Raw genomic sequence first — 26,473 nt, 5'->3', positions numbered from 1 at the left:
CATTAACCTGAACTTGGGGGGCAATTTGTTTGAAAGATGCTATTCAAAGGCCGTCCCTTTGTGTGGTGTCTCAAAGGAAGTCGAGGGGGCACAGGGAGGAGTGACTCATGACTTTGACTTGGGCAGATCTGAAAGGCCGATCTGTTATTTTGTCTACACTGTGGAAAGGTTACAATAGGCTGATGTCATTGTGAGGGACAATGGTCTGCTCCTGTCTGAAAGAATTCATTTTCAGCGGTGGGGGGTATGTGTTAGATCTTTGTTTATCTTACAGTTGAATTCTCTGTTCAAAGAATCTTGCATTGCCAACTTTTGTGAAATAATTCAGAGGATTAAAGGAAACTCCTTATTTCTTCCTGATGCAAAAAGTCATATTTTATATTCACAGAAGGAAAAATAACTTGCTTTCTGAATATTTTATTGAATATTTTCAAATATACCAGACAGCATTTTAGTGGCTTCAACTACTAAAGGAAATAAGGGATAGTTCTGTTTGGGGAGGGAGTTCTGCATGTGTTTAATTAACCATCAAAATTCTATAGTTGGGGGGCTGGGTGAAAAAGGTGAAGGGAGAAATAAGTGGCATTTCTCATATTAAAATTATTACATAAAAGATAAGCATAGCGCTAAAAATGGCACTATAATTTATTCTGGTTAAAGAATTACTATAATTTATTAAATATATGTACTATGTAAGCTAACAAGATTTTTAAAATACAGCGCAGTAAAGCATACATACCAAAAGGAGGAAACTAGAAATGATAATAATATAATATTTCTTAAATGAGTATTTGACCTTTCTGACCATTTTGTTTCTGGATAAGTGGGAGTTTAATAGGTCTGTAATATATAAATCATCAAATATAGTCAAATTATGTAATTCAAATATATTTCAATATATAACAATTCAAATATATTTCAATATGTCAAATTAAATACAATAAAATTAATGTTCTGATAACAAAGGGAATAAAAATAAATCTCACAGGATTAAAACAAAAAGAATTATTTCTCTACCTCATTGGCTGTGCAGAATCAATGACTATTATGTAGCCCTGTAGTTATCAATAACAGCCTAAATAATTTTTTTTTAGTTTTAGAATTACAACTGTATTTCAGCTTTCTTATTCAGAAACAGCAAATTAGCATGGTGGAGACTGTTAACTGCCTACCTGTTATCTGTTCTCCTATTTCTTACTAACAAGACCTCCATTTTGTTAGGAACTGTCTGCCTGGATGCACTTCCTACCCTCCCTTCCAGCTCATTGTAGCCACAGGGCATCATGTGACCAATGAGATATAAGCACAGGCCATTGGGTGCAACTTCTAGGAAAGCTCCTTAAAACTGAGCAGATTTAGCTACAATGCTTCTTTTTTCCTTTGCCTTGTTCTTTCTTTGAGACATGTACATGGATGTGATTGCTTGAGCACCAGCAACCACCTTGTGAGCATGACAAAAGGCTCACACTACAGATGGGCGAATGGACGTTTAGAATGAGCTTGAGCCCCCAGTGACATCAATTGCTTACATTCTTGTTAGGTGAGAGAAACATAAATATCTATCTTACATAAATCATTTTAGAATTTTTGGTTAAATACAGCCAAACAAAATTTTTAAATGATACAATTATATAAGGTAAGGAATAAATTGCTAAGATGAAAAGAACATTAATAGTGTTTCTTATCGTACATTTCTTGTTCATGATTATTAAAAAGCTTGAGCTGCTGGAATAGGCAGCTCAAAATAAAATTTTACATGCCATTTTGAGCCAATGGTCTCCACATTTTCTCTTTTTCACACTTTTTATGAAATATATATACTGAATAAAGGAATATGTGATAAATAAATAGGTAGGTAGATAGATAAATAATAAGGCATGAAGAATAACCAACCAGCATCTTAATAATGAGTAACCTCGCCAACAGCAGCTTACCTCCCCTGGATGTTTTTGAGCACACTTCACCACCTTTTGTGCTTCATCTCTTCCTGGAGTGACCACCATCATGGATTTCATGTGTATTGTTTGATATTCTTTATATGTATGCATCTTTAAGAAACATTGATGTTTTGTGTAAACTTCATACAGATGACATCATGCTGTTTGCATTTCTTGTAACTTATTTTTCACCCAACATTGTGTTTCTGAAACTCGTTTACATCAATGCATAGCAGCTATCGTTGGTTTATTTCTTATTGCTGGGTGGCATTCAAGGGTATGGATATACTAAATATATTTATATGTTCTCTATACATATTTGGATTGTTGTTTCCAGCTTGGGATTTTCACAAAGAATATTACTATGACCATTTTTAAATGTCTCCTGGAGTACATGTACAAGATTTTATCTGGGATAAATATTTAGAAGTGGAATTGCTAAGTTGCAGAGTTGTAACCAGACTCTGGAAAATTATTTACACTCCTACTAACAACATGTTAAGACTTTCTGCTGTTTCCAAACTCACCAGCACTTTATTTCCCTTTGCCGCAAGCAGACTGCCATGGGGGCAAAGCTAGCCCAGGAAAGCTAAGGACAATTTCATAATGCTTCCACGCTAACTGAATTTTTACGCAGTCAGGCCACCTGTCAACTGAGTTAATCAATTCAGTCAGATTTATTTTTACCTATGGAGTCATACACCTATCTCATGAGAGAAAAACATGCATAAAAATTTAATATAGTAGACAGAGACAAGTATATTGAATCACAGTCAAAGATTCAAAATCCTGTTCACTTTATTTTCATGGGTCTGATTTCCTTTACTTGCACCAGAAGGATGTCAGATTTGGATGGCTTGTCAGGACCCTACCAGGTCTGAAAATTTTAAATATTGTTTATATTTGTCAAGCTGCGAAACTTATTTAGGTTCTGAAAACTTCTTACCACATAATCCTTTGAGTCAAACTGTGAAGGTTTACTTCCAACCCTTGGTTTAAAAATAATAATAACTTTTACTTGAATTTGGCTACAAGTTCAAATTAAAACTTATATTCAGAAGTGACTCAGTCATTGACCATTATTTACTCCAGACACATTCAGCCTTTTAACTTACTCTCTGCTTTTGAGGCTTACAATTTAGAACACTTAGGTATTTTCAAGACCACTTACTTAGTGGGCAAGAGACCAGGGCAGCTGCAAAGAGTCCCAGGTTTGTTTTAACGCTGATGTCCCCATCTTGAAATTTTTAACCCTTTAGAATAAGGGCCCTGAAATTTCATTTTGCACTGGACCCACAAATTATGTACCCGGTCCTACATGTTTTGTAAATAAAGTCAACTTTGCACAAATTTCTTCACAATACACAATCACAACAAAACAGAATAAAGAAGTAAATGGTGGATGGTAGATGAAGGTAAAGGGGATCAAATCTATGGCGATGGGAAGAGAACTGACTCTGGGTGATGAACACACAATGTGATTTATAGATGATGTATTACAGAATTGTACATCTGAAATCTATGTAACTTTATTAACAATTGTCACCCAAATAAACTTTAATTTAAAAAAAGAAAAAAAAAGTAAATAGTTTCTAAGATAATAAAGCAGTATTTCCTTTCTCTCTCTCTCCCCCCCATCTCTCCCTCCCTCCTATTACAAACGACATGTAAAAATGCTTCTTTGCAAAGCTTTAGAAAAGAATTGTTGCCCTTCTCCTCATCTGCACCCCAGAGCAAGTATTCCTTTTTTGTGTGCCTGTTCCAGCCAGTTTACAAAAGAAACTCCTGTGAATGTTATGAGAGGGAAGCGGGGAGAGAGGAGGACAAAAGGGAGGGCGACTGAGCTAGGGCACTCATTCACATCTCAGCGTGCACGCAACACATCCAAGCGAGCCACACACCAAGAGCTTTCTAGCCACAGCATACTGGGAGTTTTTAGTGTGATCATCAATATCTGATGGATAGTTTATGGAAAGAGTGGTTACATTACCTCTTTTATAAAGCATTAAATTTTTTTTAAATGTTGCTGTATGTACTGAACAAGAAATCCTAGTATTTCTGAACTTGCTTCTGCTTCAATTTAAGATCACCCATTAAATAAAATGTCATAAAAGCTGCACACCAGTGTGTTTTGATTTAAAATTAAAAGAACACTGTAACTCTTTTGATTTTGTTAATATTCCAAAAATAAATATTTGACTCATAAAGGTTAAGGAAAATTCATTTCTGTTTACAGTCACTGCACATGTCCTGTGCTGGTTCCAATTCTGTCGGCCAAACAGCTGTCCCCTTCCACCAAGGGCTCTTTGGCCAGCTGTGTGCCCAGAGTTGCTTGAAGACCTGTTAAAAGCAGTTATAGACTTTCATAGGACAGGTGTCCCTGCATAACACAAAGCTGCCTTAAAAGAATGTAATAAGAAGGATGCCATATTTGGCACCATAAAATAGTTTAAATTGCTTGCAGGTAATAAAACAAAAGGGACACCCAGACAACTCAAACAATAGGGCACTTCTTTTCCAAATGGCCTTTTGCTTTTGGTGAGAAGGTACACATGTTTTGCTCGGGCCCCACCACCCAGTGGCACTTTGTTGCTCAGATTTCACCAGGGTTACCTGACCCTGGTTCTTCCTCCCAGCAGAAAACATCTCCCACTGGCATTATAGGCAATGCAGGATGCCTTAAGAGGTAGGTAAGGGACTCCTCTTGTGGAGATGACTTTTCCTCTCCACAAACCATAGACTACCCACCCTGACAAAACCAGAACAGAAACCCAGAGTAAGCATTTAGAAACTTTTCTTGCATATTTTTAACTTTTTATTTTGAAATAATTGCAAATTTACAGAATAGTTGCAAAAAGAAAACAAAGAACTTCTGCATACCGTGTTTTCCCCAAAATCAGACTGGGTTTAATGTTAAGATTTGCTCCAAAAGATGCATTAGGACTTATGTTCAGGGGGTGTCATCCTGAAAAATCATGCTAAGGCTTATTTTCCAGTTAGGTCTTATTTTCGGAGATACACGGTACTCTTTACCCAAACTCCCTAATTATTACATTTTATCACACTACCTTAACATTCTGTGTGTGTGTGTGTGTGTGTGTGTGTGTGTGTGTGTGTGTGTGTGTTATATGGATGTGTGTGTGTCCCTGAGCCACCTGATAATAAATTTCAGACATGATGCTTTATTACTTCTTATTACTTTATTGTGTATTTCCTAAAAACAAGCACATTTTCCTACATAACCATAGTACAGGCATCAAAATCAAGAAATTTACATCGATCTGATAGTCCCATCAAATCTCCAATCCTTTTCAAATTTCCCTCGTTGTACTAATGGTGTCCTTTCCAGTTGCAGAATCCAATCCAGGACCACACATTGCGTGCAGTTTCTCATCCCCTTCAATCTGAAACAGTTTCTCAGTCTTTCTTGATCTTGACAGTTTTGGAAAGTACAGACCTGAACTTGGTAAACATGTTCCTTGATTGGGGTCTTTCTGAAGTTTCCGTGTTGCTTGTGCATCTGGGGCAAGCATGCCAGGGAAGTGGCACTGTGTGTTTCTCGAGATGCCATGTCTGGGGGCACCCAGCCTCCGTTTGTCCTGTTACTAATGATGTTCATTTTATTACCAGTTAAAATGGGATCTGCCAGATTTCTCCACTGTAAAGTTAGCTAATAAATATCTTATACTCATTAATTGATAAGTAATTAATGGTTGTTTTGTGGGGAGAAACTTAGGGACTGCTACAAAAAGGAGACCTTCCCCTTCTCTTTCATTTATTAATTGATATCAATATTAAGTCATGATTCCTACTTTTCTCAAAGGTTACAAATTATAATTTATTGTGATGCTCAAATGTGTCATTTGGCCAGAGGGAGTGACTTCAAAGTTCCTATGTTGGTTTAATATGTCCACATCATATGTTCATCACATCTGTACTTTCTGGAAGAAGATAAATGTTCCAGGTTCATCTTGTAGTTTCTCTACCTGAACCTACAGTCAGCCATTTCTCCAAAGAGAAAGCCCTGGTTCCTTTCAGTGGAGCGTAGCATTTAGAATCCAAGCTTTGGACACTAAATGTGATTATTACCAGAGTATCATTGTTTCCAGGCCCTTCCAGCTCAGGTAAAGCTAGGAGATATATGTATTCATACTTAACATATATCTATACACACACACACACACACATACACACACACACACACATATAGATATAGATATATCTATAGATAGATAGATAGATAGATAGATAGATAGATAGATAGATAGATATACATATCATGTTTCCCTGAAAATAAGATTGGGTTTTATATTAAGTTGTGCTCCAAAAGACGCATTAGGGCTTATGTTCAGGGGATGTCATCTTGAAAAATCATGCTAGGGCTTATTTTCTGGTTAGGTCTTATTTTGGGGGAAGCATGGTATATATATATGTGTGTGTGTGTGTGTGTATTAATATATATATATATATTAATAAGAAGATATATATATTAATACACACACACACACATATATATATATATATATACCATGCTTCCCCCAAAATAAGACCTAACTAGAAAATAAGCCCTAGCATGATATATATATCTTCTTATTAATATACATATTAAATATAATATATATTCAATAATACCTCCAATTCCAATACAATACATAGGTTTTATTTTTAACCATTCCTCCTTCCATACATGAATTTTTTTTCTCCATCAATGTGGACTCTTATCATCCTCAATGGACTTCTTTATTGATACAATGTTACATGTATGACCAGGCTCTCAGCTAAGCTGGATAAAGGCTAGTCCACAAGCCAGCACCCTATCCCTGCCAGAGCCAAAAGCTCTGACCCAGTGAAGAGAAAGGTAAAGAGAAAGGGGCAACGGAAAGGAAGAGATAGAGGAAAGAAAAGCGGAAAGGAAAAAGAAAGAAATGAAAGTGGGAGAGAAAAAAGCAAGGAGCAAGGATGAAGGAGCATGGAGTTGCTTTTGTACAGGAATTTCACATAGCGTTTGCATGTCTGTTGAACCTAATGGTAAAACAATGGGGTCTGTATTTTGTATGTCTTCTTTTCATTTTTTCTAGTAACTCACTTCATTGTTCTTTACAAAATTATTAGTTTGTTAAGGTTTGGGGGAAAAATAATGCTACCTCATCATCACAGATAACTTGTAAAATACTGTTCTAATCACACTTCCATCTTCAGATATAGAGGCTGGCAAAGTACAGTCTGGGGCCAACACAGCCACACCTTTTTATGGTCACCTGTGGCTGTTTTTGCTACAAGGCAGAGTTGCATACACAGACTGTAAGGCCCCCAAAGTCTAAAATATTTATTCACTGGCCCTTTATAGAAGGAATTTAGATATTAGATCTCTGTTCCAATATTATTATATCATTTACTTATTTATTACTTACCTTGTTTATTTTCTCTGTATCTCCCTCTTTTGCTCCCACCCCTTTCCTCTTTCTCTCTCTCTCTCTCTCTCTCTCTCTCTCTCTCTCTCTCTCTCTCTCTCTCTCTGTCTCTTCCCCCGCCCCTTGCTCTGGCTCTCACTCTCCCTCTCTTCCTCCTCACCCCCCAAAGGTAAACCCATGAGGGCAGAGGTCTCATGTGTTTTGTTTTGTTTTTTTCCAGATGGATCCCAAGCACCTGGAAAAGAGCCCAGTGATAGTAGTTGTGTAGTAAAACCTACTGGATTCCAATTATGGAATGAGCCTTAAAGATAATTAACAATACTGGTATTTGGATATGTTGAATGTCATGTCCATGTCATGACATTTAATGACAGAGCCTGGAAAGAACCTGGTTATTGCAGCTTTGTAAATATCTAGACATGTTTGCTTTTCATTGCCCATCCCACCTCTAATATTGAGTCAGTCCATCCATTAGGCTTCCTGCATAAATACAAAGGAGGGTTATTTGCCTATCACTGTTTGAAGTCATCCCTCCACATCCATAGCTGTAATCTAACAACTTTAAAGTGAGTAAAACTATTTTTCCAGAGTCCATAGGCAAGAAGAAATGTTAATGTTGGTAACATCCTTAAAACTGCACACACACAGGCCATACGCCCATGTTTATGTGCATAGTTATGATCAGATTCTCAGATCTGAACAACTATGTGAACCCCAAGTAAGACTAACTCTCAAACAACTTGTCCTGGGGCAGACCTAGAGGACCCTGCCCTGCAGGCTGTACAGTACTTTCTGGAGGCATGTGACTTTTATCTCTGAACACAGCCAGACTTCTTACTTTTCTAGACATTCTACAGCCTAACAAAATGAAATGCATTTATGCCCACTACTTAGCATTCATCTTGATGGCAGGAGACTATGTCAGAGGCAGGTCAAGTGAGACTATTGCTGTCTTCACAAGGCATGGCCTGTCTGCTTTGAAGACGACACAAGAAAAGATTTCCTTGATCCTAAATGACATCAACTGTAAGATGCATCATTTATTTAATGATAGCTGTTTAGAAAAAAATAAAAGAAATAGTCTTACATTGTGTACATTAATTAAAGAATGAATTCAATTACAGAGAAATTAAAATGAAGAAGTGGGGAGGGGAAATTGTATCTTCAATAGAAGAAATACTTTACCAATTCTCGCTGGGGTTTCCTCATTATCCAGACACCCACTAGCCACCTCTTGCACTTTCACTTGTCCAGCTATGCACAGCAGCTAATGGATAAACCCCTGCCTTGTGTATTTACAATGTAGAACAAAGTTAACAGATAATGGGGATGATAAGGTCTCACTCCTGCACATTTTGATGATCAGACTAATCTCCCATATTCTCCTCTTTGCATTCTTCTCCCTCTATGATGAGGAAGAAGAAGAGAGTACTGGATTCAACATGTATCCGGTTCTTGGGGCGGGGGGTGGGAGGAAGTCTAAGGACTAAGGCATGGAACACCCACAAGCACAGCTGTATTCAGCTCCCACTTACTTACTGAGTGTGTAAATCAATATGCTTGCCCTGCCAGTAACTGTAACTGGCCCCAGGCATGTGCCATGGAGCTACCTAATAGCCTAAGGAAGTTTCCCTGAACACTAGGAGAAGGCAGACTTTACAGCTCTACTGTGATGCAGGTGATACTGGAGCAAAGAAAGCTGGTAAAAACCCTAGCCTGTCTGAAGTTACATTATAATAGAGTAGGGGATTGATTACAAGGATGAGAGAAATGCTGGGAAGCTGCACCAGAGAGCCTGGAGCAATCGAGACATTGACAAAAACAGGAAGTGCTAATAGCCCTGGAGCTAGAGGGACAGCAGGAGGAGGTAGCAGGAGGTGACATTGTTAGAATTCAGAATCTGGGGCCACCTAGAAGTGTGAAGCTGTGTGGTGTGACATTGGACAGTGAGGGAGGGGAGCTAGAGCCATGAAAGAGACACAGAGGTCCCAGCTTAGGGTAGCAGGGAAGAAATACCTTGGTTTCTCCCCTCCTGCTCACCAGTCCCTGTTAGTCCTTCCTGACTGGAAGCCAGAGGACAAGGCAGCCTGGGAAAGTTAGTTTCCTGAGCATAGCAGAGTGGAGAAGGATGGGGAAAATGTGGAGCAAACATGTAGGCAGGAGAAGTGGCATAGGTTCCTGAGCCACACACCTTCAAGAAGAACTGGAACTCAGGATGCACAGGAAGGGACATGAGGTGGAAGATGAAAATCATCAGTTTAGAGAGGACATAAGGTAGACTAAGGCCAGACCAAATCAACACGTTCTTTGCCAAGACCTACATTAAAGCAAAATAATACCAGATTTACGCAATGCTGGTCTTCCAAGTACTTTCTTCAGGCAATTCAGCATAAACACTTCTAAACATCTTTACAGAAAATGCAAAAAATCTCTCCTTCCAGAAACATTTGCAACTAAACTTCTTACCCCTAAAGCGCATATATGAAGAGTGAAGTGAGAACAATCATGATTCATATGTCCCTCCAGAAGTGATACTGGCCCCAGGCCTCTGGGCACAGAGCTACCTACCTGTCAAGCTTCCTAAACATCAAGCAGGAGGCTGACACTTTGCAGACTGGAAAGTGGAAGACAGTCCTGGCTCTCACACAGCAGTTTACCTGTATTAGCCCCACACTTCCCACATAACACTAGCCAGATAGAGAGCCGGAGCAGACTGCAGTCCTTTAAGTGCACAGTGAAGGGCGTCAGCTGTGTGGACCACCCATGCAGCACTGCCCCCGCCCCCACTGCCACTCACGTAGGCAAGTTCATTGGAAAGTGTGGCACTTTTTTGGTTGGGTAAATTGAACACTTGTGCGTCGTTTTCATTAGAGAAAGAGTATTTGATTAGAGCACTTGCTGTATCTCATGTAAAAAAATCACAAAGTTCTAGGACTTCCAAGGATAATGACGCTTTCTGTTTATAAAGTATTTTCCAAGACCTTCATTGTGTCTAATTAATAATTAATATTTGCCATATTAATTATTGACAGTGAAGAAGGGAAGGAGAAAATATTATGATCTTTGTATTTCGTCACTGCTAACATGCAGGAACAGCATGCAATGTCCTGGGGAGTGAGTCAGGATTCGAACCCAGGCAACAATGTTTTGTGTGTTCAAGTCTGTTCTTAAAGCAATGTCACCAAAGCTTATGCCAGGAGGTGGAAACGAGAGCAGGAAAGCTGGGGACCCTTGGCCTTGTTGGATGCCCCCAGCATCAACCAAATCCTTTCACAGGTTACACAGGCCTGCAGAGGAGCACCAAGGGTAAATGTTGATTAACGGAGGGCTTGATGGTGACAATAGTTATCTTCAGGTTGGTGACCCTGACAGAGACTGAAGATGCTGACAATGGACTTATGTCACCAGCCCTGAAAAGCATCTCAAGTTAGCATTAAAGAGCTGTTTGGTATTGAGGCACTGTCGTTGGCTTGCAGGACCTGAGAGGGTTGTGTAAAGCAGCGATGCCTGACATGTCCTGTAGTGGCTCTCACAGTCTCCTGCGACTTCCTCCTTTCAAGTCATATCATTTGTATCTGTGAAACTCATCTGGCAGCTAATCATGCAATACCCAGTGATACCTTTTATCACACAATCTTGTATCACTATTTAAATCCTATTGTACTCTGAATTTTAATGTGTGCATGTATTGTGTCGAACTAAGTAGCAAATAATTTGATGGCAGGAATTATGTTTGTTTTTTTTCCCATCGCTGGCTGCTTCCTGCCCCTAGTCAGTGCCTGGCCTAGCATGTGCTCAGTAAATACTGGCTGAATGGAAGCTTGCTCATTAAAGGAGACTGGTGCACTCCTGCGGCTGAAAGGCAGGTTGTGGCTGCACTTCCCAGGGACACAGGAAGGAGGCAAGGCTGAGCTAGAGAGCTGGTGGCCCTGGCTTCAACACTTACCCTGTCTGGAACATGCTGGGGGCAAAGGGAGGAGGGACTGTGCAGCCCCCTCTTTAGGCTGAGCTGGTTAACACCGGCTTCCACACCGCCATGGGGATCCACCTCAAGCGCTGGGCGCCTGTGCGCAGCACTGCAGAGCCCCTGCACTGGGAGCTGCAGAGCGCTCCAAACTGCTGCCCCAGGCAGGTTTTTTTTTAAAACATCTCAGAATTTTCATAGCTTTTTTATCCCCATGAATTTTCTTTCTTCTCATTTCTGTTAACTTTGCTAGTTAAACTGTCAGGCCAATTTGAAAGGGAATAAAATCTTTGTCCCTCCTCCCATCCTGAAGCCAAAATCTATTTTGGTTCATATAAAAATGATCAAATTACAGCTTTTGGCATGTTCCTTAACTAGGAAAAAATAACTTGGATTAACTAGTGCCAATAAACTAAGTATTTCAATTAAATTTTAACATTAGTAAAAATATCAGTCATACCAGTCTAAGTCTCAACCAACCTTAAAACAGTATGTGTAACCCTCAAAGCAGCTGTCTGCAAAAAACAGTTTCTATTGCTCATATGAAACTTCAGGCAATAAAAGGAGTTGTTTGAGGGACTCAGAGAAAGGGCAAAAACAGAGCCTGGGCAGGGCTAGACTTTGCATAACTGGTCAGTGAAGCCAAAAGAAAGAGAAAAGCATCCTTTTCCCCAGTTTCTGTCCATCAGATAGACTCTCAGTAGGCTCTCAGGGACCTGCAGATAGATAGGGGCATCCTACAGTTGATGAAAAGAAAGGGCTTATCCAGCACATTCTTCCTATAAAAATTCACCCACTGGGATTCATCCATGTTCATGTCCCAACAGGAGGGCCTGGAAAGGCCCCAGCGTGTTTGTATTTGTGTTCCCGCACTAGGGACTGCCATGAACTTCATCCACAGCCTGCTGCCGGCAGTCGTGCTGCACAAGGTGGGGGTGGAACCTCAGGGTGCAGAGGGCTCCAGGTGTGCGTGTCCAGAAGAGGTGACTTAGAACTCATGTGTTGTGCACAAGTCATCACTTGGCTCATTAGCACTAAGCTAGGGGCTTTGCTCTTCTCACGTGAGTGGGGGACTTGGCTAAAGACCCATCCATCCAAAGTTTCATTGGACAAAACTTCACTGCGCATCTGAAGAGGCAGACAATGTGCTACGATATACAAGGATGCTTGAATATGATCCCGGACCTAAAGATGTTCACGGGACAGATATTTGTTAACAGATTATCCCAGTGAAGCCTGGTAATGACCCTAAGAGCGGCGTGGGTGGCATAATTGTGGGAATACAGAGGGGCAACTAGTCCACAAAGGGTAGGGGAGGTTGTGCAGATAAAAGGCACAGGCGTTGCAAACAGGAACTGAGGGAGAGACAGCACGTAAGTGAGACAAACTGCATATAAACACGTTGATTGAAGGTGTCTTCACATCAACTGGTGATGCTATCTGCATAGTGTAATATAAAAATACAAGCTGCTTTAATAATTATCTGTTTAAATTGTAGATTAAAGGTTCCATGCTTACGCTAACACCTCAGTTTATAAATGCTGTTAATAAAAGATTACACTGAAACTGATTTTAGTTTTCAAATCCAAAAGAAGTAAGTCAATTTATATTTCACATTTCTTTCTTTCTTAAGATTTTTATTAAAACATAGCTAACATACATTATATTAGTTTCAGGTGTACACCATAGTTGTTCAAGATATATATACCTAAAGAAATGATCGTCATGATAAGTCCAGCCACCATGTGACACTGTACCACGCTATCACAATATTATTAACTATATTCCTCATGCTGTACATCACATCCCATGACTTATTTGCTTTATACCTGGAAATGTGGACCTCTTGTTCTCCTTCGCTTTCTCCCCCACCCACCCTTTAAAATTTTTTAATTACAGTTGACATTCGATGTTATTTTATATTAATTTCACGTAGACAAGGTCTAACAATTAGGTTCGAGAACTTGCCACCATGCACTTACATTGGAAGCACTGTACAAACAGCTCAGGAAGGTTTCATAACCTTGGTATATCAGTGTCTCACAGCTGTGTTCATGTAGACGTGTGGCGGTGTCTTGCTGAGTGGCGTTCATCATTGTTGTGTGTTTTTGTGTGTGGTCGAGAACGTCTGAGCTTGAATTAGAGCAACAAACAAACATTAATTTCTTGTTAAATTTGGCAAGAGTGGAAGTGAAATCAGGGACATGTTAGTCCAAGTTTATGGAGATAATACCATGAAGAAAATGGCAGTGTACAAAACGGATTAAATGTTTTCCTGAGGGGAGAGAATGCGTCACTGATGAAGAGAGGTCCAGGCAGCCAGTAATGAGCAGAACTGATGAAAACATTGCAAAAATTCATCAAATTCTGCATCAAAATCATTGGCTGTGAGAAGCATAGCAGACCAAATAAACATTGATAAAAAAAACAGTTAGGAAAATCTTAACTGAAAACCTTTCTCATTGGCATGAGAAAGGTGTGTAATAAAATGATCCCGAAGGAGCTCACGGATAAACAAAAGCAAAGTAGAGTCGAAGTTTGCCAAGCCTTTTTGGAGAAGCAAGATGATGTTTTGGGCCATGTTATCACTGGTGATGAAACATGGTTGTACCAATATGACCCTGAAACAAAGCATCAAAGTGCATAATGGAAGTCAGCCAATTCTCTACTACCAAAATAGTGCCCTTGGTTCAAACCAAGAGTCAAAACAATGTTGCTAAACTTTTTTGATATCAGAGGGATTATTCATTATGAATTTGTACCAACTGGACAAACAATTAACCAGGTTTACTATTTGGAAGTGCTGAAAAGGCTGCCTAAACTTTTCACCAACAATTCATGGCTCTTGCATCACAACAATGCACCAGCTCACAGCACTGTCTGTGAGGTAGTTTTCAGACATTAAACAAATAACTGTATTGGAACACCCTCCCTACTCACCTGATCTGGCCCTTATTGACTTCTTTCTTTACCCAAAGATAAAGGAAATATTGAAAGGAAGACATTTGATGACATTCAGGACATCAAGGGTAATATGACGACAGCTCTGATGGCCATTCCAGAAAGAGTTCCAAAATTGCTTTGAAGAGTGGACTAAGTGCTGGCATCGGTGCATAGCTTCCCAAGGGGAGTGCTTCAAAGGTGACCATAATGATATTCGGCAATGAGGTATGTAGCACTTTTTAAGGTTGAGTTTGCGAACATGATTGTCAGATATGTACAGAATATTGGTTAGGCATTTGTAGAATTTAAGAAGTGATCCCCTTGACTAGTATAGTACATGCCTGGCACTACAGTTATTACCATATTATTGACTATATTCCCTAGACTCATTTTATGTCCCCATTTACAAGACTATTTTGTAAACACGAATTTGTACTTCTTAATTCCTTCACCTTTTTCACCCTGACCCCAGTTCCCTCCCATCTATCACCCAAATAAATCTAGTACCCACCTGACACTATACATAGTTATTACAATTATTGACTATAATCCTTATGCTATACCTTACATCCCCATGACTACTATGTAACAACCAATTTATATTAATCCCTTCCCCTTTTTACCCACCTACCCAAACCCCATTCCATCTGGCAACCATCAAGATGTTCTCTGGATCTATGAGTTTGTTTCTTTTTTGTTTGTTTTGTTTTTTAGATTCCACATATAAGCAAAATCACATTGAATCTGTCTTTCTCTGTCTGACTTACTCTGCTCAGCACAATACCCTCCAGGTTCATGCTGCCACAAATGACAAGAACCCATTCCCTTTCATAACCAAGCAATATTTCATTATTTATATTTAACTCTTTCTCTTTATCTTTCATCCATCGACAGACACGCAGGCTGCCTCCACATCTTGGCCATTGCAAATATTGCTGCAATGAACACATGGATGAACACGTCCCCTCAGAGTAGTGTATGGGTTTCTTCAGATAAATACCCAAAGGTGAAATTACTGGGTCCTTCTTTGTCACTTGCTATACCTTTGATTTAAAGTCTATTTTGTCTGATATAAGTATTGCTACCTCAGATTTTTCTGTTTGTATCCATTTTCATGAAATATCGTGTTCCATCCCTTGACTTTCAGTCTGTGTGTTACTATCAGTCCAAAGAGAGTATCTTGTAGACAGTATACACGTATGTAAGGGTATTGTTTTCTTATCCATTCAGCCATCCTATCTTTCAGTTGGAACATTTAATCCATTTACATTGAAAGTAATTATTGATCAATATGTAGTTATTGCCATTTTATTATTCTTTTCTTTTCGTTTTGTTTTCATCTTAAAGAGTTCCCCTAACATTTCGTATAATACTGGTTTGGTGGTGATGAACCCCGTTAGACTTTTCTTGTCTGGAAAACTCTTTATCTGTCCTTTGATTCTAAATGATAGCATTGCTGGGTAGAGTAATCTTGGTTGTAGGTCCTTACTTATCATCACTTTGAATATTTCATGCCAATCCCTTCTGGCCTGCAAAGTTTCTGCTGAGAAATCAGCTGACAGTCTTGTGGGAGAGCTCCCTTGTGGATAGCTAACTGCTTTTCTCTTGCTGTTTTTAAGGTTCTATCTTTGACTTAGTGTGTCTTGGTGTGGGCCTCTATTGGTTCATCTTGTCTGGGACTCTCTGCACTTCCTGGGCTTGTATGTCTATTTCCTTTGTGAGGTTAAGGAAGTTTTCCATCATTATTTCTTCAAATAGTTTTTCAGTTCCTTGTTCTCTCTTTTCTCCTTCTGGTACCCCTACGATGCAAATGTTGTTATGCTTGATGTTGTCCCAAAGATCCCTTAAACTCTCATTTTTTTGGATTTCTTTTTTTCTTTTTGCTGTTCTAATTGGGTGTTTTCTGCTACCTTATGTTCTAAATCACTGATTGATTTTCTGCTTCATCTAATCTACTGTTGATTCCTTCTAATATATTCTTCATTTCAGTTTTTGTATTCTTTACTTATGACTCACTGGTTCTTTTTTATGGTTTCTATGGCCTTTTTCATGCTTGCTATCTCTTTGTTGAAGTTCTCATTAAGTTCCTTGAGCATCCTTATAACTATTATTTTTAACACTGTATCTGATAGTTTGCTTGCTTCTGTTTTGTTTAGTTCTTTTTCTGGAGCCTTGTTCCGTTCTTTCATTTGGAACATATTTCTTTGTCTCCCCACTTTGGCTGCCACCTTGTGTTTGTTTCTAGGTATTAGGTAGGGCTGCTATGTCTCCCAGTCTTAGTAGAGTGGACTTATGTAGTAGTTGTGCTGTGGGGCCCAGTGGTACAATCTCCCTGGTCACTTGAACTCCAGGTGTGTCCCTTGAGTGTGTTGTGTGTGTCCTCCTGTTGTAGTTGAGTTTTGGTTGCTGTTTGCATGTCAATGGGAGGGACTGACCCTCAAACTTATTTGTTGTGGGGATTGGCCATGACTATATTAGAGGAGCCATTTTGCAGGGTTTCCTGCGAGGCGGCCTGCGGGTTCTCTGCTCCCACTCCCCACATAAGAACGCAGGATATGGTAAGGCCAAAAAGGAACACCCACGGAGCCACAGATAGGAGAGTCATACCACTACAGTCTCACAGGAGGCTGGATTCACATGACGTGCGACCTGCTGTCTGCTTTCCTGCCAACTGACCGACTCCCCCTCCCCACTGCAGCCATGATAGTTACATCAGTGGCCAACTGGCTAACCGGCTACAGTTGATGGCCAGCTAGCCACAGCTGACAGCCATCTACTACCTGAGCCAGCACCCCTCCATGTGAGGCCGAGAGCCTAGAAACTGCTCTCCGGGGCTTTGTCCCCACACTCCACCCCTACAGGGTCTCGCCTCACAATCTATGTGACAAACGTCTTCCAAGAGGGTCCCTGTGCCATATTAGCTTACAGGAACCTACGGATGAAAAGAAACAGTATTCTTAGGAACCAACAATGGTTAATCCCTTCCATCTGGGAGAATACATGCTAGCTTTTTTCCTGGGAAAGGAGAGTCGCTGCCACTGGCACCTTTCCCAGTTTGTGGTACCAGACTTTTATGGCAGTGCTTGGGGTCCCTTGCATAGTTTCAATATGTAACAGAACAGGGGACCCCATAATAAGCCATAGTGAGAGCACAGAGGTTCCCCACAAAATCATCCCGGTATCGGGACCTCCATATACTACAGTCACTTGCGGTGGCCACTAAGCCACCACCCCTGGTATCACTTACAAATCATGAGTCAAACCAGCCCCCCGTGGAGCTATCAGGCCCAACCATCGACAGTGGGGCCTTTTGACCTGCCAGGACCAAGTCCATTGCTGCCGTTCCCCTGCTTTCAAGCATGTGGGTGCTGGCAGCAAAATGTTTCCATTTCTGCCATAGCCTGGCTTTAACAGAGTCTCACTGTGGTAACTTGTAATTGAATGGGAGCGGCTGTTTGATGTAGCAGAGCTTCTACTGGTGGAGGCCCTCCCTTCCATGGTGTCTCATTCAGGATTCTCAGGATGTCCCATAGATGCAAGGCCCAGTTACACATCATGGGAGGGTGTTTTGACACCCGGAGATCTCACTTCAAAAGGCCATTGTAGCATTCAATCATGCCAGATGCTTGTGAGTTATACGGAGCATGAAACAACCATTGCACGTCCATCTTGGCAGCCCAGCGCTGCACTTCTTGCCTGTAAAATGGGTACCCCTGTCACTTTCAATGACTTGGGGGTGCCCATAGAGGGCACACAGCCATGTAAGAGCGACCACTGTATGCCGCTGATCCGCAGCTGGACATGGCCAAGCAAACAACAACCCCGTAGCAGTGTCCACTGCTGTAAATGCATGTATCGCATTGCAGGCCTTATGCATGGGTCCAAGTAATCCACTTGCCAGTGAGTGAGGGGAATCCTCCCTCGCATAATCTGCTGTGTCTCCCAGGGGAGCCTCCACCTCTGGGTCTGTCCTGGGCACAGACGGCACAATCATAGCAGGCATCTGCTATCTCCTGCCACTTCAAAGGCAGACCCAGTGTCTGCTCACCTGCCACATGGTTCGGCTTCCAGTGTGCTGCAATTTCCTATGCAGCCAACGGGCCACATTAGCAGCAGGAGCCCGTTCTAACCATCGGACCCGTGCTAGGGCATCTGCTTCATCGTTACCTGGGGACACTAAACGGGAGTGACCTGTGACATGCATTAGGGTCACCTCCTTTCTCTGCCCTAGGTCCCAGAGGTCCTGCCACATGGCTTGACCCCACAGTGGACGGTGTCCTACCAACCAGTTTTGGTGTTTCCACGTAGGGAGCCACGTTAGGCCCCGGAACACCGCCCAGCTGTCAGTACAAATAACTAGGGGCCCAGGCTCATGGCTGATTACCATCCACACAGCCCGTAGCTCAGCCCACAGGCTACTCTGGTCCATCCCATTATCAAACCAAATGGTGTCTGTTTTGGGCTGCACACCGATAGCCGTCCAAACGGCTGCAGCTCCCCGGCTAGAACCATCGGTAAACCAGGCATCCTCAGGTACTGGGGGCTGTCCTTCTTTGTAGAGCGAGGTCTCTAAGTTCTCCATTCTAGGCAGAGCACTTGGCTCAGCCTGGGCTACAAGCTCCACAGGCCCCAGGACCTGGTGTAGCTCTGTGCTCAAAGGGCTTGAACTAAAGGTGCTATGTTGCTCCAAGTAGGCACTCCACTTGGCAAGGGTGGAGGTCTGTGCCACCCCCATTTTGGGTCCCTGAGTCCATGTACAGACCCACCCCTGGGCGGGATATGTTGTTCGAACCAACACCCGTGCCGTTCCTGTGATGGCTTCTGTGGCCACTAGGGCTGCATACACAGCAGCCAACTGTTTCTCTATTAGAGAGTAGCAGACCTCCACTCCTTTCCACAATTGGTACCAAAATCCCACTGGCAACCGGAGACGTTTCTGCCATTGCCAGAGACCCCAACCGTACCCCTCTTGGGTTACGTGAACATCAAGTTCAAATGGGCGGCCGGTGTCCACTACTTGCAGAGCCTGTGCCTGCTGCACTGCCCATTTTGTGGCAACGAAGATTTGCTCTATGGCCTCTGTCCAATCTCATGAGGTCCCTTTTTTTATCATGTTGTACAAGGGCCTTGCCATTTGTGCTAAATAGGGTACGCCAATATCCTAGTAGACCCAAATATGTCTACAGTTGGGAGACCTTGGTCGGCCAGGGAAAGGCTAGTATTTTGTCAATAATCACTTCAAGTATGACCTTTGTCTTACCCAACCACACAACACCCAAAAACTTGACGAATAAGCCAGGGACTTGGACCTTTTCCTCATTCACCACCCAGCCCCGTGACTCAGGTTGTGGAGAAGAGAGGGAGCTGCTTGCTTTAAATCTGAAACAGAACCTGCTGTTAATAAAATATCATCAACATAATGAAACAGGGCCACAGAGGATGGGCGATCCCACTCTGCCAAATCCTGGGCCACGAACTTGTGGCCAATAGTGGGGCTCTGCAAGTATCCTTGCGGAAGGACTTGAAAAGTCCACTGCCGCCAGTCCCAAGTAAAAGCAAACTGCTCTTGACACCCGGGTGCAATATCAGTGGAGAAAAAAGCATTGGCCAAGTCCACTACACAATGATACGTTCCCAGGCGGACAGTCAGACAATCCATTAAATCATGTATTGAAGGCACTGCAGCGTGCAAGGGTGGTGTCACCTTATTTAACTCCCTATAGTCCACAGTCATTCGCCAGGTCCCATCTGGCTTCTTGACAGGCCATAATGGGGAGTTAAAGGGACTGTGCGTTGGCCTCACAATATGTGTCTTCTCCAATTCCAATATTGTACGATCAATCTTCTCCTGTCCTCCTGTCTGGTGGTACTATCGCACTGTAACCACGCGTCAGGGCTTGGCAACACTTGAGGCGGGTGGCGAGCATGCCCGCATGTCACCACTTTCACCACCCAGATCTGGAGACGGAACTCTCCTACCATCATCTGTAAGCTGAGGCCATGTAGCACGTCCACCCCTAGAATATACTCCGGAACGGGGGAGATATAAACCTTGTAGGTACGAGGGGGAAGTCTTCCTATACCCAGTGGTAAGGAAACAGCTTTTACAGTCACAGTCTTGCCCCAGTAGCCATCAATGCACATTGCTGGTCTGGGGAACAGTTCTGGGTTCCCATAAACAAGACTGCAGTCTGCGCCAGTGTCAGCTAGGGCCAAAACCCTCTGCACATTAGAAGGGGACCAATGTATGGACAGTTCCACGTGGGGCCTCCGGTCCCTGCTCGTCCCCTCTGACCGGGTACCTTGGCCTCACCCCTAATCAAGCTGAAAGTAGTTGGCCTCAAGTGACCGCATGAAGTCCTGGAGAGACACCGGTAGCACTTTCCCAGACTTCTCCTTCAGGCTTCTCCGGAATTGCTGCTCCAGACGCAACTGTTTCCAAAGTTCCAACAACAGTGCATTGGGTTACTGGTCTATTTTCTCCCCATAGATCCCTGCTTCCACGAGATCACGCCACATCTGTGCGTGTGTTACTCTCTGAGGCCTGTGATCTCACCCATTTACTTGTGATTTGGGCTTCCAGGCCTCAACTGAGCAGACCTCCTGTCTTAACTTCCTTTGCCTCTGGCTTTCAACATCCCCTACGGTGGCCATGACAGTTGTAACTTCAAGGAATTCGTCCCCCCACATAGGGCATAAGAATGGCAACCAAGGTTCCAAAAGCACTCACAGATGCAGTATCCAAAACCAGATCTCTCATGCTAGCTGTAAACAGCTCGTCATCCAGCCCCTGCATATTAGGGCTAAAAATAGAATGTCTCATACCCATTACACCAATGATTTGAGTAAGTTCTGTATATGACGGCCGTTGATTCACAGTGTCTGGCAGCTCGCCAGCCTGTCCCCATACTGTGCATACTGCAGCAGTGAGCCACTCCATTAAAGAATGGTTGCCCAGGTTTTGGGCCAACCTCTGGCAGTTCTGTAACCTTTGTCGCAGGGACAAATGCACTGTCACTAAGGCTAGCTTTTCCATCTCGCCTGGGGTGCAGAGAATTTTGTCTGCTCCCTCATCCCATAAACGTAGTAGCCAAGCCGAGACAGGCTCTCCAGGGCGCTGTCGGTACCGCCCCCCCAGCTCCTGCAACTCAGTGGGAGTGTAAGGGGTGTAGGTTGTGAACTCAGTCACAGCTGGGTTGCCGGCAGCAATGCCCCCGGGTCCCACAGGTTGCTCGTGTTTTACTGTTTGCTTCAAGATTGGCCGGGTTTGGGGGTTGGGAGCTACACTGTCTCCACTCACTTCCTCTTCCTCTGCCTCAGAGTCTCCACTGTGGGGCCCCTGTTCTAACAGGCAGACCCTAGCTTCCAGCGCCTCCAACCCGGACACCTTGTCTGGCACCTGGGCCATTTCATTAAGCGCACTTTCCGCGTTCAGACTCAGGCCGTGAGGAACATCCAGCCCACGCGGCCAGCTGTAGCCTTCACCTCCTCTGGCAACCGTTCAGCCAGAGCCTGCAAGGCCCTCTCCACACTGTCCAGAGAGCCATCCATGTCCTCCCACCCCTCCTTGGGAATCCAACTCCTGAGAACAGACACCACACACTGTGTGGGGTCACACGTCCTCCTGCCCAGAGTCAGACTCCATTCCTACCTGGTTGGAATCTTGCTCGCCGTGCCAGGTGTCTGAGTGGATGGAAGCCTCCGTGTAAGATATCCACAACCCTCGGAGCCTAAGGCCATAGAAGATTACCAAAATGAAAGCAATGCCATCCATGGCCAAGAGGATGCCAGCTGGAGGCTTGAGTCTCCCAGGCAGACCTTGCCTCTCATTCTCGGTATCGCTCCTCATGGGACTCCCAAAGCTGAGCTCTCACACACACAAACCCCTCCACCATGCTTTGGTAGGTTTTGGCCAGCACCATACCCTGCTTATGAAACTGAGCTTTTATATGTATAAACTGCTCCAGTACATTCCAGAGAGTTTCGACTGACCCTGCTTGCTGCTCCATTTGTCACGCGGAGCAGCCTGTGGGGTCTCAGCTCCCGCTCCCCACATAAGAACACAGGACATGATGAGGCCAAAAAGGAACACCCACGGAGCCATAGGTAGGGGAGTCATACCACTACAGTCTCACTGGAGGCTGGACTCACATGACGTGCGACCTGCTGTCCACTTTTCTGCCAACTGACCGACACCCCCTCCCCAGCGCAGCCGTGGCAGTTATATAAGTGGCCAATTGGCTAACCGGCTACAGCTGATGGCCAACTAGCCCCAGCCAACAGCCATCTACTACCTGAGCCAGCACCCCTCCACGTGAGGCCAAGAGCCTAGAAACTGCTCTCCGGGGCTTTGTCCCCACACAGGGACTAAACCTATGGAACAGGATTCACTTTAGCAGGGCTCTGGTACCTAACAATTCTTCCATTTGGCAAGAACCAATTGGATATGTCCTAGGAGGCACAGGAAATGGTCCAGCTTGGTTTGAAGCTGGCCATTGAGCATGCCAGGACTTCCTGGAAGGGGCCCCACAGCAAGGCAAGTTCAGTTGCAGCCTGTGCCCTGCTCATAGCCACCTGGGATGAGCCACAAAGCAATCTATAGATGGTTGTCACTTACACTGTGCTTAGATGTGCCTCAAGAGTCTAAGTAGAGAACCAAGGCTGGCTGCCACTAGTGGCAAGCTTGGAGCTGCTCAGTCAAATGTACAAACACACTGAAGCCATATGTTGCTTGTTTGGGTTTTGTAAACTTTTCAAAGATTTTAGGAAAGTCCACAGCATGGGCCAAAACAGGCTATTTGTATGGAAAAGCCACTGGAAGTGTCTTGGGGGGAGGTTCTCAAGTTGGTTGGAGTGGGGTCTCAGGGAATCACCCAGGTAAGGTGAACGAACAGTGTTAGCCAGCTTGATGGAGACTCAGATATGATTATCACCTGCATCTGCATGACGAAAGGTGTAGGGCTCAACAAAGAAACAATGAATTCAGCCAGCACTTCTGTCTGGGAGAAAGGTACCCCTCCAGCCCTCACTGTGAAGCCAGACAACTCAGTTCTTCCTTGTATGTTCCTGGCAACTTTCAAGCTACTGCCCCAGCACTGGAGTTCAGAGTGAGTGAGTCTGTCAGTGAGTGAGTTCATATGTGAGGCCTTTAAGAGGAACACCTGTGACTTCAGCCTTCCTCCATCTCACTCAGCCACAATCTCTGCTTGTTTTCACAACCAGAAGTTATGGGTACTTTTCTCCCCAGCACTGGAACCAGGGGCTGGTGAGCCTGGTGTGGAGCTGAGATCCCTCACTTCTGCAAGGATTACCCCAGCAGCCATGATAATCCTCCCAATTTTTAACAATCACTCATGGGTTTGGCACCAGCCCATTCTGCACGTCTGCCCCTCCTACCAGTCCCTAGGAGGCTTTTATTGTATTTCCTTAGTTGTAGGACCTTGGTTCAGCTAGACTTCAGACAATGATGGTTATTCTGTAGTTTAGTTGTAATTTTGATGTAGTCATGAGAGGAGGCAAGTACAGTGTTTTCCTAATCCACTGTCTTGATCAGGAATCTGTATTTGACATCTGAACTATACAGAAGATACTTATTTCAACAAGTAATTGATCTTTATTTTATGAGTGTAAAAATTTCAACTAATTCTTTTTAGCCAGGTGATAATATTTTTTATCCAAATAAATCTGTTTCACGTGGCTAAAAGAAGGAAAAAATATTTTTGCTTAGAAATGAATAGTTTTCAGAACTGATTGGCATTCTACAGAGTGGTTAGCAACTTGGGTGATATTCTAATGCTCTTGAACGAACTAATAAAATGCAATATTCATCATTTAATGTGTACTTTTAGTTGTAATATGGTTGTCAGTCAAGGTCCAATCAGAGATACTGAAATTACACTAGTGAGTATGACAGAGGGAATTTAATACAGGAACTTTGTTCTGTAGGTGTCAGGACTTAACAGGCAAAATGGAACAACACCTTGGTAACCCAGAAGTAATAACTGTAAGGTTAGCTATTTCCACTAGGACTACAGACACAGAGAAAAGTGTTGATATCAGTACCTCAGAGCTCAAATAAAGGGGCCCTGCAGAGTTGGGACTTAGACCACAGAGGAGATGCAGCTCAGATGAGACTGATACATCTGAGAAATACTATGAAGCTGGTCTGGGGATGCAAAAGAAAAGCTGGGGGTTGCAACCAGCCACCACAATCAGGGGTTTTGAGTGTGGTACCAAAGGAATAATTGACTACACAGGAGAAAGTCCATTTGACCTTTGTTGTCAGAGGCTACCAAGAAGACACGAGGCAAATGGGAAATATAATACCAGCCAAGTCATTACAGAGTAGGGGACACAAGTGTGGATTTGAACTGAAAGACAAGAGTTTAGTAACAGGTATAATTTTTTAAAGCCAAAATACCAATTAAGATCCACAGAAAATAAGAGAATTTTTATCAATTCATTGCAACATGAGTACCTTCCCAAGCATGAACTTCAAAATTATATATAGAAAGTTTGCATGACAGTAAGAAACGAATTATGGCAAAAGAGAGAAACTAATTTTTATTCTCAGATGGAGGTTCCTGATTCTAAAGGAGTTTTCACAGGAACCTTATCTTGTTCTTCTCTGTAACCCCTTTGACATTTGGTATCCTTTGGCCACATAGCTGGTGTGGCAAGTCCTGTCTGGCTTTCTCCTTTTCTCCTGGGCTAATAGCTATCTCTCCTGCCCAGCTCTCCTGCACTTATTTGGGGTCATGTGACTTGAAACCAGAAGAATGTGAGTAGAAAGAAGTGATGGACCTGCCATTAAATATCCCATGTGCAATTCCCTTCTCCTTTCACAGTTATTGATGGTTATGTCACAAGATGGAAGTGACCACATGAGGAGGTCATGCCTTTCCTTCCCCCACCAAAAGTATCATCAACAGGTCCAGAAATGTTGGATTTTTTTTATATGGAGCCTAAACCATACTACTGTAACTAATGCAGTGAATATCCAATAGGCCTTTGCTAAATGATGCAAATTTTTTTTCATTGTAAAACGCAGGCATATTTTACTTATAAATATTCCTAGAAATAGAATCACAATTCAGGAATTTGCTCATTTTTTTCAAACATGAATGATCCTAATGCACTAAGTCTCACATTGTCTCATGCTCTATAACCTAGAACAATTTGTTTGTAAGTTATTACAACTCTTCTTAAGGGGACCAGCTCAAGGTCACATTGTTAGTTAGTGACAAATGTGTGATATGCCTTCTGGTCTCTTAACCCGAAGCCAAATACTCTGTAGGCAAAACACTTGCCAATTCAGTTCCCAGTTTCTGTGACATTTTGATCCCTTCCTAGCTGCTACAGTTTACTTTGTCAGTGTATGCACAAACCAGGGGGTCATGGGAAGCAATGAAGGTGGGAGCACAGAGGAATGAGAGAAATAAATTAAAAACAAGCAATGAAACAAGCTTCAACAAAGGCAGAGAACCCCAAGAGAAGAGGAGAAATATTTTGCTCAGTTGGAAAAGTCCTTGAGTTGTTTAGTTGATGTCATACCTAGACAGAAGGTATGATAATTGCATACCTGCGTACCTGATAATTGCATATCTGATAATTGCATCTGCACAAGTAAAACAGAAAAGGATTAGAATTTGGGCAATCTTGAGGAATGAAGGGCAGCGAGGTGGTCTTCTTGAGTTCTCCTCCACAACTTACCACAAATTGAACATCTATAACCCATCGAAGGACTCTCTGTTTCTCACACAGAACAGCTAAGAGACTCATACAGGATTACTTGAAGGGTGGAAAATTGGGCAAGCAGGGGAAGAGGGAAGGGAGCAAAGTGGAGATGCAGGAGGTCCCAGGACAGAACAGAGACCACAAGAGCCAGGAGGTGGGCTCTTTCCCTGAGTCTCACAGCTGATCTCTCCAGCCGAGTGCAGCATATCCAGCATTTGAGGCAGTAACCTCAGTTGAGACCTCCACCTGGGACCTAGGTCGGACAAAGGACATAAACACCATACTTCAGCCGCTCCCCCTACTCTCCCAATCCTATCCCATTGCTTCCAGAGACTCAAGCTGGCCCCTGAACTGAGGAGTAGTGTCAGATTACCGAGGAGCCCTAGCTCTTCAGGATCTGGGAAGACCAGCTTGCAGCTCTGTCCCAGGGAAGAAGCTGGGAAGAGTGTGACACTGCTGGGCTGGGAGAGAGAAGACCCCTC

The sequence above is a fragment of the Rhinolophus hipposideros genome, assembly GCF_964194185.1.
Source record: "Rhinolophus hipposideros genome assembly, chromosome: 8".
In the NCBI taxonomy this organism is placed as follows: Eukaryota; Metazoa; Chordata; class Mammalia; order Chiroptera; family Rhinolophidae; genus Rhinolophus; species Rhinolophus hipposideros.
This window is presented reverse-complemented; position numbering follows the sequence as displayed.